Source organism: Petaurus breviceps, unplaced genomic scaffold (genome assembly GCF_028583685.1).
Source record: "Petaurus breviceps papuanus isolate PSGF00001 unplaced genomic scaffold, PetGlider_PUasm1.0 90763, whole genome shotgun sequence".
Taxonomy (NCBI): Eukaryota; Metazoa; Chordata; class Mammalia; order Diprotodontia; family Petauridae; genus Petaurus; species Petaurus breviceps.
The window spans coordinates 11197301-11211078 of record NW_027187340.1 but is presented as its reverse complement, the minus strand read 5'-3'; the positions used below and the strand labels follow the sequence as shown (position 1 = coordinate 11211078).

The 13778-nt window shown below is 36.5% G+C and overlaps 1 long non-coding RNA gene across 1 annotated transcript in view; it reads left to right on the top strand.

The window, feature by feature from the left end:
* Positions 1–13490, top strand: part of LOC138146607 (uncharacterized) — a 29021-nt gene extending 15531 nt beyond the window's left edge. The window contains exon 3 of the long non-coding RNA XR_011164546.1: positions 12706–13490. This is a non-coding gene — a long non-coding RNA (uncharacterized lncRNA). The remainder of the gene's footprint in view (positions 1–12705) is intronic.
* Positions 13491–13778: the final 288 nt, after the last annotated feature.

The window sequence follows — 13778 nt, the reverse complement described above, 5'->3', positions numbered from 1 at the left end:
TCCCTCCCTTCCTTTCTTCCTCCCTCTCTCCCTTCCTCCCTTCCTTTCTTCCTTCCTCCCTCCCTTCCTTCCTTTCTTCCTTCCTCCCTCCCTCCCTTTCTTCCTTCCTTCATAGAATACCTATCATTTATACTCTATATATCTTGTTTGTACATAATTGTTTGCATATTGTTTCTCTCATTCTGCTATGAGCTCTTTGAAGGGAGGGCCTGTTTTTGTCTTTCTTTGTATCTTTACTATTAAGGTAAAAAGGGTAATTCTGGTCACCTGATAGGCATTTAATAACTGCTTGACTGACTTACTTCCTTCTTTTCCTAAAACAAAGGCTTACTTATAACATGATTTGAGATGCTCTGAATTCTTAAAACAAACAAAAAAAAAGGTAGTGAGAAGGAAATAGAGGGGGTGCTCCAGAGAGTTTTAATTCAATTTCTGTTAAGGTGATAAATCATGTTTCACAAATACTCAGAGTAGCATGGACCTCCATTTGCTTATTTAGGGAAGAAAATAGAAATCTAAAATGAAAAATAGAAAGGTTAAAATTACTATATATAAGGAAAACCACACCAGGGAATACTACTTTGCTTAAATTTTCTACACCCTATGACACTGAGTATTAGAAGCACATTAGGCAGAATATAAAACATGCATCTAGCTCCAGGCCCTGACCTCTGAACTTAAGATCTAAATATTTAATTCAAGACTCTCAAAACTACAATATCAGGCTGCATCAATATTAAAATTTAAAACTCTGGGAAATATTATTCACAATAATATTTTTAAAAACTACTAAAGTTTGTATGACTTTGTGATTTTATCCCTTTTTTCCTCTGTGAAATGTAGTATCTTGGTGATCAGGACAAACAAAAGAATCTAATAACAAGAACTACCACATACTGTTTTCTTAAAATGTCACCATGACCCAGTTTTAAGAAGAATTTCCATAAAAAGATATTGTTAAATTGAAAAAAAATGCATGAGATTTTTGTAGCTTACTGTTGCATAGTTATACTGAAAAAAAATAATTTCTCTCTGATCTAGTACAAGTTAAGAAAACACCACGCTCTTTGATAGATTAAAAACTGAGGCTAGTAAAAAGGGTGAATGTCCTCTCTCTCTCTCTCTCTCTGTCTGTCTCTGTCTGTCTCTCTCTGTCTCTCCACAGCCCACTAATATTTAAAAAAAAATAGAATACTGCTTTCCTTATAACTTCCAGAGTACAAAATTTCATTTATTTAGAGAAGAGCCTGCAACATACAATCTGAAATATGCTAGGAGGAGTGATAAAAAATTTGCCAAAGGGGGCTGTTGCTGCTGTTGGTGGTAGTGGTGGCACAGACCTGTCACATCTGCTACTGGAGAGCATAAAGCTAGTGGAGCCCTAAAGTTTGGGAGCTCTAAGCTGCAGTAGGGCTAAAGCCAACTGGGTGTTGGCTTTGAGTCAGGTCCCAATATGTAGAGCTCCTGGGAGCAAGGGGCTCCAAGGCTGTCCAGGGAAAAGCAAACTGGCTTAGGTCAGAAACAGAACAGATCTAAGTTTCTGTGCTGGTTGGTATTGGGGCCAATGAGTGGCCACTGCACTTCCAGCCTGGGTAGAATATGGAGACTACCCTCTTCTCCACCAAAAAATAATTCATCCCCCTCCTCCCCCCAAACAACCCTAAAGCTTGTCCTTTGATCAAGCATAATCCATCCACTTCAGAGGCTCAGTCCTTACTTCCAGTCCCACTCTCTTCTTACTGGTACATTTAGCATTGGTCAGATCATCTCTTCCATATGCAAGGTTGTGGTCCTCCAATTTGCTTCCTACCCTACCATTCACATCCCTCTTGACTAAAACATGGGGACAATTAACCAGAGGATTCAGCAAAATCTTCACTATGATGATGATGCATAGTAAAGAGAGGCTTCTCAAGCTAGGGGTCTTAAGCTATATAGTATTTTTGAAAAATAAATTACTAATATGCTATGATTTCTGCTTTTCAAAATACTTTTCCATATGTACACAAATTGGTTTTCCTGCTTTCAAAGGCAATTAGGAGGCACAGTTGATAAAGTTGTGGAGCTAGAGACAGAAAGACCAGAGTTAAAATCTGGCCTTAGTCATTTAACAGCTGTGTGACTCTGGGCAAATTACTGAATTGCTGCCTGCCTCAGTTTCCCCAATTGTAAAATGTGGATAATAGTATCTGCCTCCTAGGGTTTCTGTGAGGACAAAAAGAGATAATATTTGTAAAATGGTCTGCAAACCTTTACTTATACATGCTAGTTATTGTTATTATCTGATCCAACCTTTATTAAGCTGCTAAATCAATATTACCAAGATACAAGTCAAACCATGTCACTCATATCCTTAAAAATTTTCAGTGATTCCCTCTTATTGTTAGGATAATATACAAATGCCTCAGCAGAGAATTTAAAGCACTATGTAATTGTGCTGCAACCTTTCCAGTCTTTTTTACCTTAATTCCCTTCATACACTCTATGTTCTAGCCAAGTTAGTCTTGCTTGTTGCTTCCTGAACTTAACATGTCACCTCCTACTTCCATGCCATTGCACAGACACATGCTTTAAATTCTACATTGAGGGATTTGCATATTATCCTTTTTTAAAAATAGAAATAGGTTTTATATCCAAATTTTCCTGGTACAATGAAATTGGTATGAGTAAAAATATCTTCCCATCCTCTCTCCCCAACATATCCAACATATTATGACTAGTGTGTCATGAGGAATTAGTCCAACTAAGGAAAGCCTATCTATAGCTACATCTAGTTCTACTTTTATTTCTACATCTATCTTTCTCTCGTTTAGAACTAAAAAGTAACCTAAGTAATCTGGTCCAACTAAAACTGTCATTTTACAGAAAAGGAAAATGAGGCTTAGATAGGGGAAGTAATTTCTTTGACTGCTACTACTTTTTAAAGATTTTTTTTAACATTTAAAAAACTGAGTTCCAAATTCTCTCCCTCCCTCTATCTCCTCTCCTACCTACTGAGAAGGCAAGCAATATGATACCCATTATAGGTGTAAAATCATATAAAACATATTTCTATATTAGCTATGTCACAGAAAAGCAAGCAAAATAAAGAAAGTGAGAAAATTATACTTCAATTTTTAGTCAGTTCATCAGTTCTCTCTGGTGATGGATAGCAATTTTCATGAGTCTTTCTGATAAGAATAGCTAAGTCTTTCATAGAATATCATCATTACAACATTGCTGTTACTGTGTACAATGATCTTCTGCTTCTCACTTCACCTTGCATCAATTCGTATAGCATATAGATCTTCCTAGCTTTTTCTGAAACCATCCCCCCTCATCATTTCTTATAGCACAATAGTGTTCCATCACAGTAAATACAACTTGTTCAGACATTCCTCAGTTGATGGGCATTCCCTCAATTTCTACTTGGTGGCCACCACAAAAAGAGCTGCTATAAAAGTTTTGGAACATGTGGGTCCTTTTCTTTTTTTCTTTGATCTCTTTGAGATACATACCTAATAGTGGTATTTCTAGGTCAAAGGGTATACACAGTTTTGTAGTCCTTTGGGCATAGTTCCAAATTATTCTCCAGAATAGTTAGAACAGTTCACAACTCCACCAACAGTTCATTAGTATACCTATTTTCCCACTTCCCCTCCAGCTTTGACACTTCTAATAAGTGTGAGGCGGTAACCTCAGAGTTATTTTAATTTGCATTTTTCTAATCAATAGCAATTGAGAAGATCTTTTTCATATGACCGCAAACAGCTTTGATTTCTTCTGAATATTATCTTTTCATATCCTTTTACCATTTAGCAACTGAGGAAAGGTTCTTATTTTTATAAATTTGACTCAGTTCCCCTCATACTTAGAAACGAGGCCTTTATTTGAGAAGCTTGCTATGATTTAAAAAAAATATTACTTGTCTATGGTACTTTTTATCAAACTGTGGTTTTTCTTCTTATTTATTTTAATTAGGTTTATTTTTGCTTTGGCTTTGTCAGAGATCATGATAGTCACCCCTGCTTTTTTTATAGATCATTTTTATACTTCAACTGAAGTATAACAGGTTCTCTTTCAGCCCTTTATTTTAACTCTCACTGTGTGTCTTTCTGTTTCAAGTGTGTCTCTTGTAAATAACATATTGTTGGATTCTGGTTTCTAATCCATTCTGCAATCTGCTTCCGTTTTATGGGTGGGTTTCTCTGATTCACATTCAGTTATGATGACTGTGTATTTCCCTCTATCTTATTTTTTATGCTTATCCTTCTCTTTTTACTCTGTCCCTCCTTGATAGTCTGTTTTCCTTCTGACCACTGTCTCCCTTAATCTGCCCTTGCTTTTATAATACCCTTATTTTTTTCTTATCCCCTCCCCCCCACCTCTGTTCCCTTCTGGGGAAAAAAAAAAGATTTATATACCCAGTTGAGTGTGTCTATATATTCTTGCTTCTTTGAACTGATTTTGATGAGAGTCAGGTTCAAGAATTGCCTGCTTCTCCCCTCCCCCCATTTTCCCCTCCATTGTAAAAGCTCTTCCTTGCATGCCCCCTTTTTGCAATAATTTATTCCATTCTTCCCCTCCCTTTCCCTTCTCCTAATGCATCCCTCTTTCTCATCCCTTTGTTTTTTTGAGATCATCGCAACATAATCAACTCACACCCATACCCTCTATCTATGTAACATAGACTCCTTATAGCTGCCCTAATAATAAAGTTCTTGGGAATTACATGTATCATCTTCCCATATAGGAATGCAAACAGTTTAGCCTTATTGAGTCCTTTATGATTCCTCTTTCACGTTTACCTTTTTATGTTTCTTTTGAGTATTGGGTTTGAATGTCAAATTTTCTATTCAGCTCTAGTTTTTTCATCAGGAATACTTGAAAGTCCTCTATTTTTAATAAATATCCACTTTTTCCCCTGCAGGACTACACTCAGTTTTGCTGAGTAGGTTGTTTTTGGTTGTAATCCTAGCTTCTTTGTCTTCCAGAATATCATATTCCAAGTCCTCTGCTCTTTTAATGTGAAAGCTGCTACTTCTTATGTGATCCTGAGTGACTCCACGGTATCTGAATTGCTTCTTTCTGACTGCTTGCAAAATCTTCTTCTTGACCTAGGAACTCTGGAAAATGGTTATAATATTCCTGAGAACTTTTATTTTGGGATCTCTTTCAGGAGATGATTGATGGATTCTTTCATTTTTAAAAATTTTACCCTCTAAACCAGAGGTGGGGAACCTGTGTCCTCAAGGACACATGTAACCTTCTGGCTTCTTGGGTGCAACATTTTGATTGAGTCCAAGTTTTACAAAACAAATCCTTTTATTAAGGGGATTTGTTCTGTGAAGTTTGGATTCAGTCAAAGGGCCACACTTGAGGATCTAGAGGGCCATATATGGCCTGGAGACCACAGGTTCCTCACCCCTGCTCTAAAGCTAAGATACTGAAGCAGTTTTCCTTTATATTTTCTCAAAATATGATAGCTAAGCTCTTTTTCTGATCATGGTTTTCAGGTAGTCCAATAATTCTTAAATTATTTTCCCTTGATCTACTTTCGAATCAGCTGTTTTTCCAATAAGATATCTCACATTTTTTTCTAGGTTTTTTTTCATTCTTTTGACTTTGTTTTATTGTATCTTGATATCTTATGGAGTCATTAGCTTCCACTAGCCCAATTCTAATTTTTAAGTAATTGTTTCATTGGTGGATCTTTGTACTTTTTCCATTTGGCCAATTTTGCCTTTTTAAGGAATTCTTTTCTTCAGTGATTTTTTATGCCTCTTTTACCATCTGATCAATTCTGTTTTTTAAAGTGTTATTTTCTTCATTATATTTTGTGCTTCTTTTACCAAGCTATTAATTCTCTTTTCATCATTTTCTTGCATCATTCTCATTTCTTTCTCCAATTTTTCCTTTACTACTGTTATCTCTTTAAATCTTCCAGGAATTCGTATCCAGCTTATATCCAATTATCTTTTTTTTGTTGTTGTTTGAGGCTTTGGTTGTAGTTGTTTTGCTATTGTTGTCTTTTTCTGACTTTGTTTCTTGGTCTTGCCTGCCTCTGTAGTAGCCTTTTACAGTCAAGTCATGTTTTTCTGGGCTATTTCTTGACTTTGAGCTTTATGTTAAACTTTGTCTTTGCTCACCTGAACATGTTCTTGCTGCTGTTTTCAGGGCTACTTATGGTGGGTCTGGAGATTTTTGGTGCTTCCAAGGTGGTGTGATCCAGAGAGATGTGTGGTCCCTGGTCTCCTGTACTATGCTATAGTATTTACCCAGGAAGGGCTCCTGTTCTCCTGCAGCTACAAGCACTAGTGCTCCTCTCTGCCTTGGAACTGTAACCAGGGCCTCTGCCCCCTTGTGACCCACCACAAGTGCTCCTCCCTGTCCTGGACTGGTGATCCAGACCTACTTATGGGCAACTCTATTGAGATGCCAAACAGCACCAAGGCCCTGCACCCAGTGGCAGCAGAGTGTCTTTTGTAATCTCTTTCTGACCAGTTGTCTGGTCCTTTTACCATCTCTAGACTGAGAGTTCCTAAAGCTGCTGCTGCCACTGTCACTATTAACTCCAAGGCTCACCACTGGTTAGCACTCAGGGCCAACTCCCATGTCTGTGTCATAAACCTCTCCTGACAACCTCCTAAATTGGTTGAGACTGGAAAGATGTCTCACCCCAACCTTTTGTTGACTCTGCCACTAAAGAATTCAATTTGAGGCATTATTTTAAAATGGTTTGGAGGGGAACGTTTGGAGAGCTTGGCTGTGTTGCTTGATTCTGTGACATTCCCCTACCCCCATGAGACTACATTTTATTTTCAAATAGTTTTATTTGTTATTATGTTCCTTCTTACGCTGAGCCCAAATCTACTTCCTATAATGTCCATATATTTGTCTCAATTCTGCCCTGTGTAGTCACTCAGAAAAAGTATAAACTTTTTTTTCCAAATAATAGGCTTTTGAATATTTTTATTTAAAGACAAGGGCCTGGATTTGAATCTTGGCTCTGTTAGTTATTGTCCATGTGATCGCGTAGAGCATTAAATCTTTCTAAGTCCCAGTTTTCTCACTGGTAAAATAAAGGTGTAGACTAGATTACTTCAAGTTTCTGTCCAGCTCTGAATCTCCCCATATGGAGACAAGAGCACACGCAGACTCAGTCAACTCAATTCTGGTCCCAGGTTAGTCATGAACTTACTCCAGGACCCTGGGAAAGTCAATTCATCTACATGGGACTCAAACTCCTAAACTATAAAATAAAAGTATTTAATGAGTTGATTTGCAAGTTTTGTTCTCGTTCTGATTTTCTATGATTCTATGTCCTCTCTAAAGCTTTTCTTCTCTTGGAGATACATCCTTGGTTTCTCAAGCGTTTTTCATTACTCAGTTTGAATTTCCTTCATCACTTTCACTACCTTGTCTTGACATTTTTCAGCTTATCAAGTTCCTCTTGATATGTGTAGAGCACAACTCAATGAAAAATTGTGTGATAGGATGGTGGAGAAGACAGTGGCACACCAACTCCCTTGGCTGTTCTGGATATGACGTTTCTAGCAACAGTGTGTTAATTTTGGGGACATTCACATCACATTGATGACTCATATGGAATTTACAATCATTTAAGTGTCTTCTTTCTTACATAGCCTACTTTTAAGCTATATCGCACTCATTGTTTTCATGATTATTTACACCTAGGCTTAAGGTTTTACATGTAACCCTACTAAACTATACAAAGTCCCTCTCTACTAACTCTTCCAAATAGATTTAGAAAATGTTCCATACTTAATTCTGATGAGAAAATCCAAGAAAAAAAAACCAGTGAGTCATTTTTTTTCAGCCCAGGTTAGCATAGGGAGACAGAAGTCTATGGAAACTGGGAGAGGGTGTAGACAGGAGTGAATGGCAGTGGAATAATCTAGCACAGGGAAAGAAAAATACCTTAAGCATTCAGAAAGATTAAAAATTATACCAAGGAGCCACTATCAGAATTACACATGATTTGGCAGCCACAACTATAAAGAAGTGGTAAGCAATATTCCAAAAGGCAAAAGATTTAGGTTTGCAACCAAGATTAATTTACCCAGAAAAACTGAATATAATCCTATAAAGTAGACCATTAATGAAACAGAGCAATGGTGTCAAACTCAAATGAAATGGGAGTCACTAAACCATACATAAGGATCCCTGTGGGCCACATATTAATTTAGAAAACCACATATTAATATTGTCTATGTCATGTTATTTTTATTTATTTTCTAAAATATTTCCAAAATATATGTTAATCTAGTTCAGGTTACATTTGGGAATATTATGGGTGGCACCTATATTTGACACCTGTGAAACAGAGGACTTCCAATCATTGCTGATGCAAAGACTAGAGAGCTGTGTAGAAACTTTGAGGTTTATATCCTGTGGGACTGCTATTTTGGGGTGGTGGGTAGGGGAAAAACGGGGAAACAATTTGTAACTTAAAATCTGGTGGAAATGAATGATGTAAATCAGAAGTTAATAAAGCATTTGAAAAAAAAAAGAAACTTTGAGGTTTAAACACAGGCATCAAGAAAAACATAAAACGGTAAACACGAAGAAATAACCATAAAGGACTACGCAAGAATTAATGAAGAGATAATACATGTGTCTCTACTGAATCCTCTCATAATCATGGGTAACAGAGAGTCTAACTGGACAGAATGCCTGGGAGTAATTCTGCTATGTCTTCATGATCTTTTAAAGAATGGAAAGGAAGGAGAAGAGAAACATACTAGAGGAAAGGAAAAGGGAGGTTAGGGAAAATTATCTCATATAATCAAGGTGTGCAAATAGAAGTTTGTGCAAACAAGGAGAAAGGGGTAAGGGGAGTGACTGACACTTGATCATTGCTCTCAACTGGTTAAAGATAAAGAGGACAATACACACATGGAGTTGGATATAGAAATACAGTTTACTAAACAGAGAGACAGGAAGGAAAAGAGAGATGGGAGAAGGGACAATTAGAGGGAGGGTAAGTTAAAGGAAGAATTTGTCCTAAGCAAAACCAACTCTAAATAAATACGTACAAAATAACCATAACTTTTTTAAGGTGAAAAAGAATAGGAGACTAAGGGGTGGGGTTGGGGGTTAAATCAACTGGGCTGAATAAGTTACAGTATATAAATATACTGAAATGTCATTGTGCTTTAAGAAATTACATTCACAGTTTTGCTCTCATCTGTCCTCTTCTCATTTAAAGTCCTCCACAATATCTAGCTCCTACCTACCTTTCCAAACTATTTTCATATTAATCCCATTCATACCCTGACCATTTTAGCCAGACTGGCCTATTTGCTTAGACCTATACACAATATTTAATTTCCTGCCCCCCTATCATTCAACAGGTAGTCTCTCATTTCCAGAACACCTTGCCTTCTCTCTCCCACCTCACCAAACTACAGTTTCTTTTAAAGGGTAGCTCATGTGAGACTGACTACATGAAGCCTTTCTTGATCCTTTCCAGAAGTTTTGTATTCTTTCCCTCTTGAAATCATTCTGCATACATATTTTATCCCCTTAGGAAAATTTAAGTTCCCTGGGGGAGAGAACTGTTTTAATTTGTATCTGTATCCCTAGCATATTAAGCATATAACACATGTTTATGGAATGGAGTTTCATTGAATTATTTGCATAAACATTCAAAGATTGTTCCTGGATCCTTTAAGTTATGTCTTCTTTTGAATTATTGAAACTTTTCTACTGTAATTTTTTTTCTATATTGTACTTGTCCTCAATAGTATCTGGATTTATCATTTTCTCTAGGCCTTCCTTCTCTCTCCTCATCCATTTTCAATTTAAAACTCCCTTGATCACATCAGCAAATATCCAACCAGATGGAAATACTTCAAAAAGCACTGAGAAATGGCTGCCTGGAGTCATTACATTTTATATCTGATACAACTTCCAAACAATTTTCAAGAATACTGACTAAAGTAAAAAGCACTGCTGAAATCCTAGCCTGGTGACACAACAGTACTGATTGTGGTGCTGATAGGACCAAGACATGGTCTAGCTTTGCCTATTCAAGTACACAAAATATTTTAGGGAAAGTAAAAGGAAAGCATTATTATTTTTTAAGTCTCCCCACAGCTACTCCTCTGCACTACAATGCCTTTTCCACATAAGCCTTTCCACTGTCCCAATTGTCTACTTATTAGGCTCTCGGACTAATTCTATAAAAAGTGATTCTATTTTTACTTCAGTTTGATCTAAAATATCTGCTTTCACAGACCTATAAATGATATTAAAGGAGAGTCATTGTTATAAGAATGTAAATGAAAAGACGGCCAGATTAATCACAAATTAATTATAGTCACCAGTTTTGATCTCAGAATAGATGATGAAATATACCTGTGTATTCTCAGTAGACAGATGAGAAGCTATGGAAGAAGGTTGCATATTCTACCAGACATGACTGTTTTGTCAGGTGGCTTTCCTTAACAGTTTTTCCATGTTGTGAGGGAGGGTTAAATAAAAGGGTGAGGGGCTGGATAGGGAGATGATATAAAAAAATATCAACAGAACTTTAAATAAAGATTAATCATTAGACTAGCCCAATGGTATCACTCTCTGGAATGCTTTCTCTTCTTAGTTCAGAATACTGACCTCTCTGGCCTCCTTTGAGCCCCAATTAAAATCCTGTCTTCTACAAGAACCTTTCTCCAACCCCTTAATTCGAGTGCTTTCCCTCTGTTAATTATTTCCTACTTACCCTGGACATAGCTTGCTTTGTATATATTTGTTTACATGTTGGCTCTCCCAATAAATTGTAAGCTTTTTGGAGTAAAAGACAATCCTTTATCTCTTTATTACAGGTTCAGCATTTAGACAGTGTCTGACATAAGAAGACATTTAATAAATGTATTGATTGGTTGAATACTGACAGTACTAAAGTGGAATTCATAATCAAAACATTTTGGTTCTAGTACTATCTTTGTTACTAACTAGATGTATAACTTTGGGAAAATTATTCCGCCTTTTTGGGCTTCAGTTCCCATATCTCTTAAATGAATATTTTGGATAAGAATACTTTTAAAAAGTTGGTCACTTACTATATATATATAACTTTAGGCAAGTCACTGAGCCTTTCTGAGCCTCAGTTTCCTCATCCTTAAAATGAGGAGGTTGGATCAGATAGTATCTAAGATCCTTTACAATTCTAAATCTATGATCTCATGTTCCTATGTCCCCTTTCAGTTCTAAAATTCTATTATTCTCTGAACAAAAGGCATTTCTGTAATATCTGGAAATTCCCTTCAGGATGGTGGAAATGATGATGGGAATGTGGAATAATATTAAAGAATTGGTTAATGGCTTTCTCCTGCCCGGGAACATCTTCCCAATCCTTTTCATAATGGCTATGAACTTTAATTCTTGTGCAGTGCTAGCTGATGGTTTATTCTGAAATCTACCTCATACTATAAGCTATGATGTATTGTTATTGTAATAATAAATTTTGAGATTAACTACCACAAAATAGCATTAAGTATTTTATGATCCCTACAGCATGTAAATGATGCACATCATTACTTTTTCCAATCTTTGTAAATGGTCTGGTAATAGCCTTTTTACATTAGAACATACTGTGGATGCGTCTTGCTTTATCCCAAAGCTGACTTTACAAGTCATGATCTATAAGCTTTGGACCTGTTTAAGAGTGCAAGCACTGAGCTGGTATATGAGTGAACATAAATACTGCTGTTTGCTGTCACACAGGAATCATGGCAGCATTTGAAAAGTAACGTTGTTCTCCATGCAGGTAGAAATTACAGTATTAAAGGGAAATCTGGCATTGCGCAGAAATGGATATTACTGAGCCACATTCAACAGTCTTCCCTCTAACAGTTTTTTGTTTTAATACAAACTACTTGCATCATATCATTTTCTCAATTTCATCTCATTTTTTGTATGGAAAGATGGACTCATTTATCACATTAGTAGCTTTCAACTTTAGTATTGAAGCCATTTATGTGGCTTTCTATGCCTTGAGTGGCCAATCTGCCCAAATATTTCCACACCTGCCCCCTACCCCCACACAGAGGTGTGCTCCAGTCCCTTGAACTGATTTCTAAACTGATTGTTAAATTTTCAGTGCGAGCATTTTGAAAAACCTTGGAAATCTACATACACTACAAATCAGGGCTTCATTTATTTTCCTATTGGTTGCCTAAACTTAAAAAAGTATTAAAGGGGTGGCTAGGTGGCACAGTGAATAGAGCACTGGCCCTGGAGTCAGGAGGACCTGAGTTCAAATGTGGCCTCAGACAATTAACACAAAAACTAGCCATGTGACCTTGGGCAAGTCACTTAACCCCAATTGCTCTCCAAAAAAAGCAAAACAAAAAAAAGTATGAGAAAATTCTAATAATGAAAATTAAATTTAAAAGTATGCATGCATACATTTTTGGTAGAGCCAGTTGTTAAATATTTGCTAGAACAATCCTACCCCACACCCATCTTCTATCCACTCTGCATTCATCTTGTATGTACCTCTTTACACACATCTTGTCTCCCCCATCTGATTGTAAGCTCTTTGAGGGCAAAGACTGTTTTAGCTTTTTGTTTGTACCTCTAAGTCTTAGTACAATGCCTGGTGCATAGTAACTCTTTAATAAATGTTGTTGTAGAGTACTTTTGCAAACCTTAATGCACTATAATCATTCTAGCTATTGATTGATTGATTTTTTTTTTCAGTAAGGATGGCTGAATTTGGAGAATATAAGCATTGGAAATCATGATTGCCATTAGAGCCTGGTGACATTTCAAGAATGAAAAGAAGAGATTATAGTGGAAAATGAAAAATTGACATATCTGGAGCACATCATTATGTGTAAGAAAACCTACTTCCATGTGGCATGCTGGAACCAGCTCTAATCAGTTTGCAAGAGCCCATTATGAAATTTTCCATGTGAGCATTTGCACCTCAGAAATCAGCAATTGCTACAAATAAGAGGGTTTGATGTATTGTTTTGTTGATTATTAGAATAAAGTGTTAATAATATAGATTAAGCATAAATTTGTGTGGACATACATCTGTCCCACCCCCTCTACCCCAAAGGAGAACATGGTTGTTAAATATTTGCATGATTGCAATATTTGCCCTGATTTGGACACTCTACACAGGACATCTTCCACACATGGCAAATGCCTTTGGCAAACTTGTGTTTTCATGCTTTATGCCTTGCTTGATATTGATAATCAAAAGATCACTGAAAAAATAACCCAGATATCTGGTTACATCTAAAAAGAATTCTTTTGTGATTTCAAGTTGTGCATGGGACACACCATTATAGGAGAACCTTTCAAGAATTTGGCTCTACTGACTCAGATGCTTTGGGATCAAAAAATGAACACACTGGAATAGTCTTCTCTAAATTTTTCAGTCTATTATATTACTAATGGGGGATGGTGGTGGTGACCCTCCTCCAACTTGATATAGTAATAGAAATAAAAGGATAGATGAGAGATAATAAGTTATTACTATGTTAACAATAGTCATAGTAACATAGTAATTATATTTTTAACATTTTATTATACCTTTACAAAGTGTGAAAAAAATTTTTTTTCTTAATTGAACAGAAAGGGACAACTTCATTCACTACAAGACTTGCCAAACTTCTGATAGCTCTTAAAATGCTAAGTTCACCATCTTTAGCTATGAGCTATGAGAGGAGTCAGCCCCTGAAAGAGAATTGTTCTTAATCTCTTAAGAGGAGGAGGGGGTATTTCTTTTTCTTTTCCCCTTCCTCTACTGTCCATGATACTTT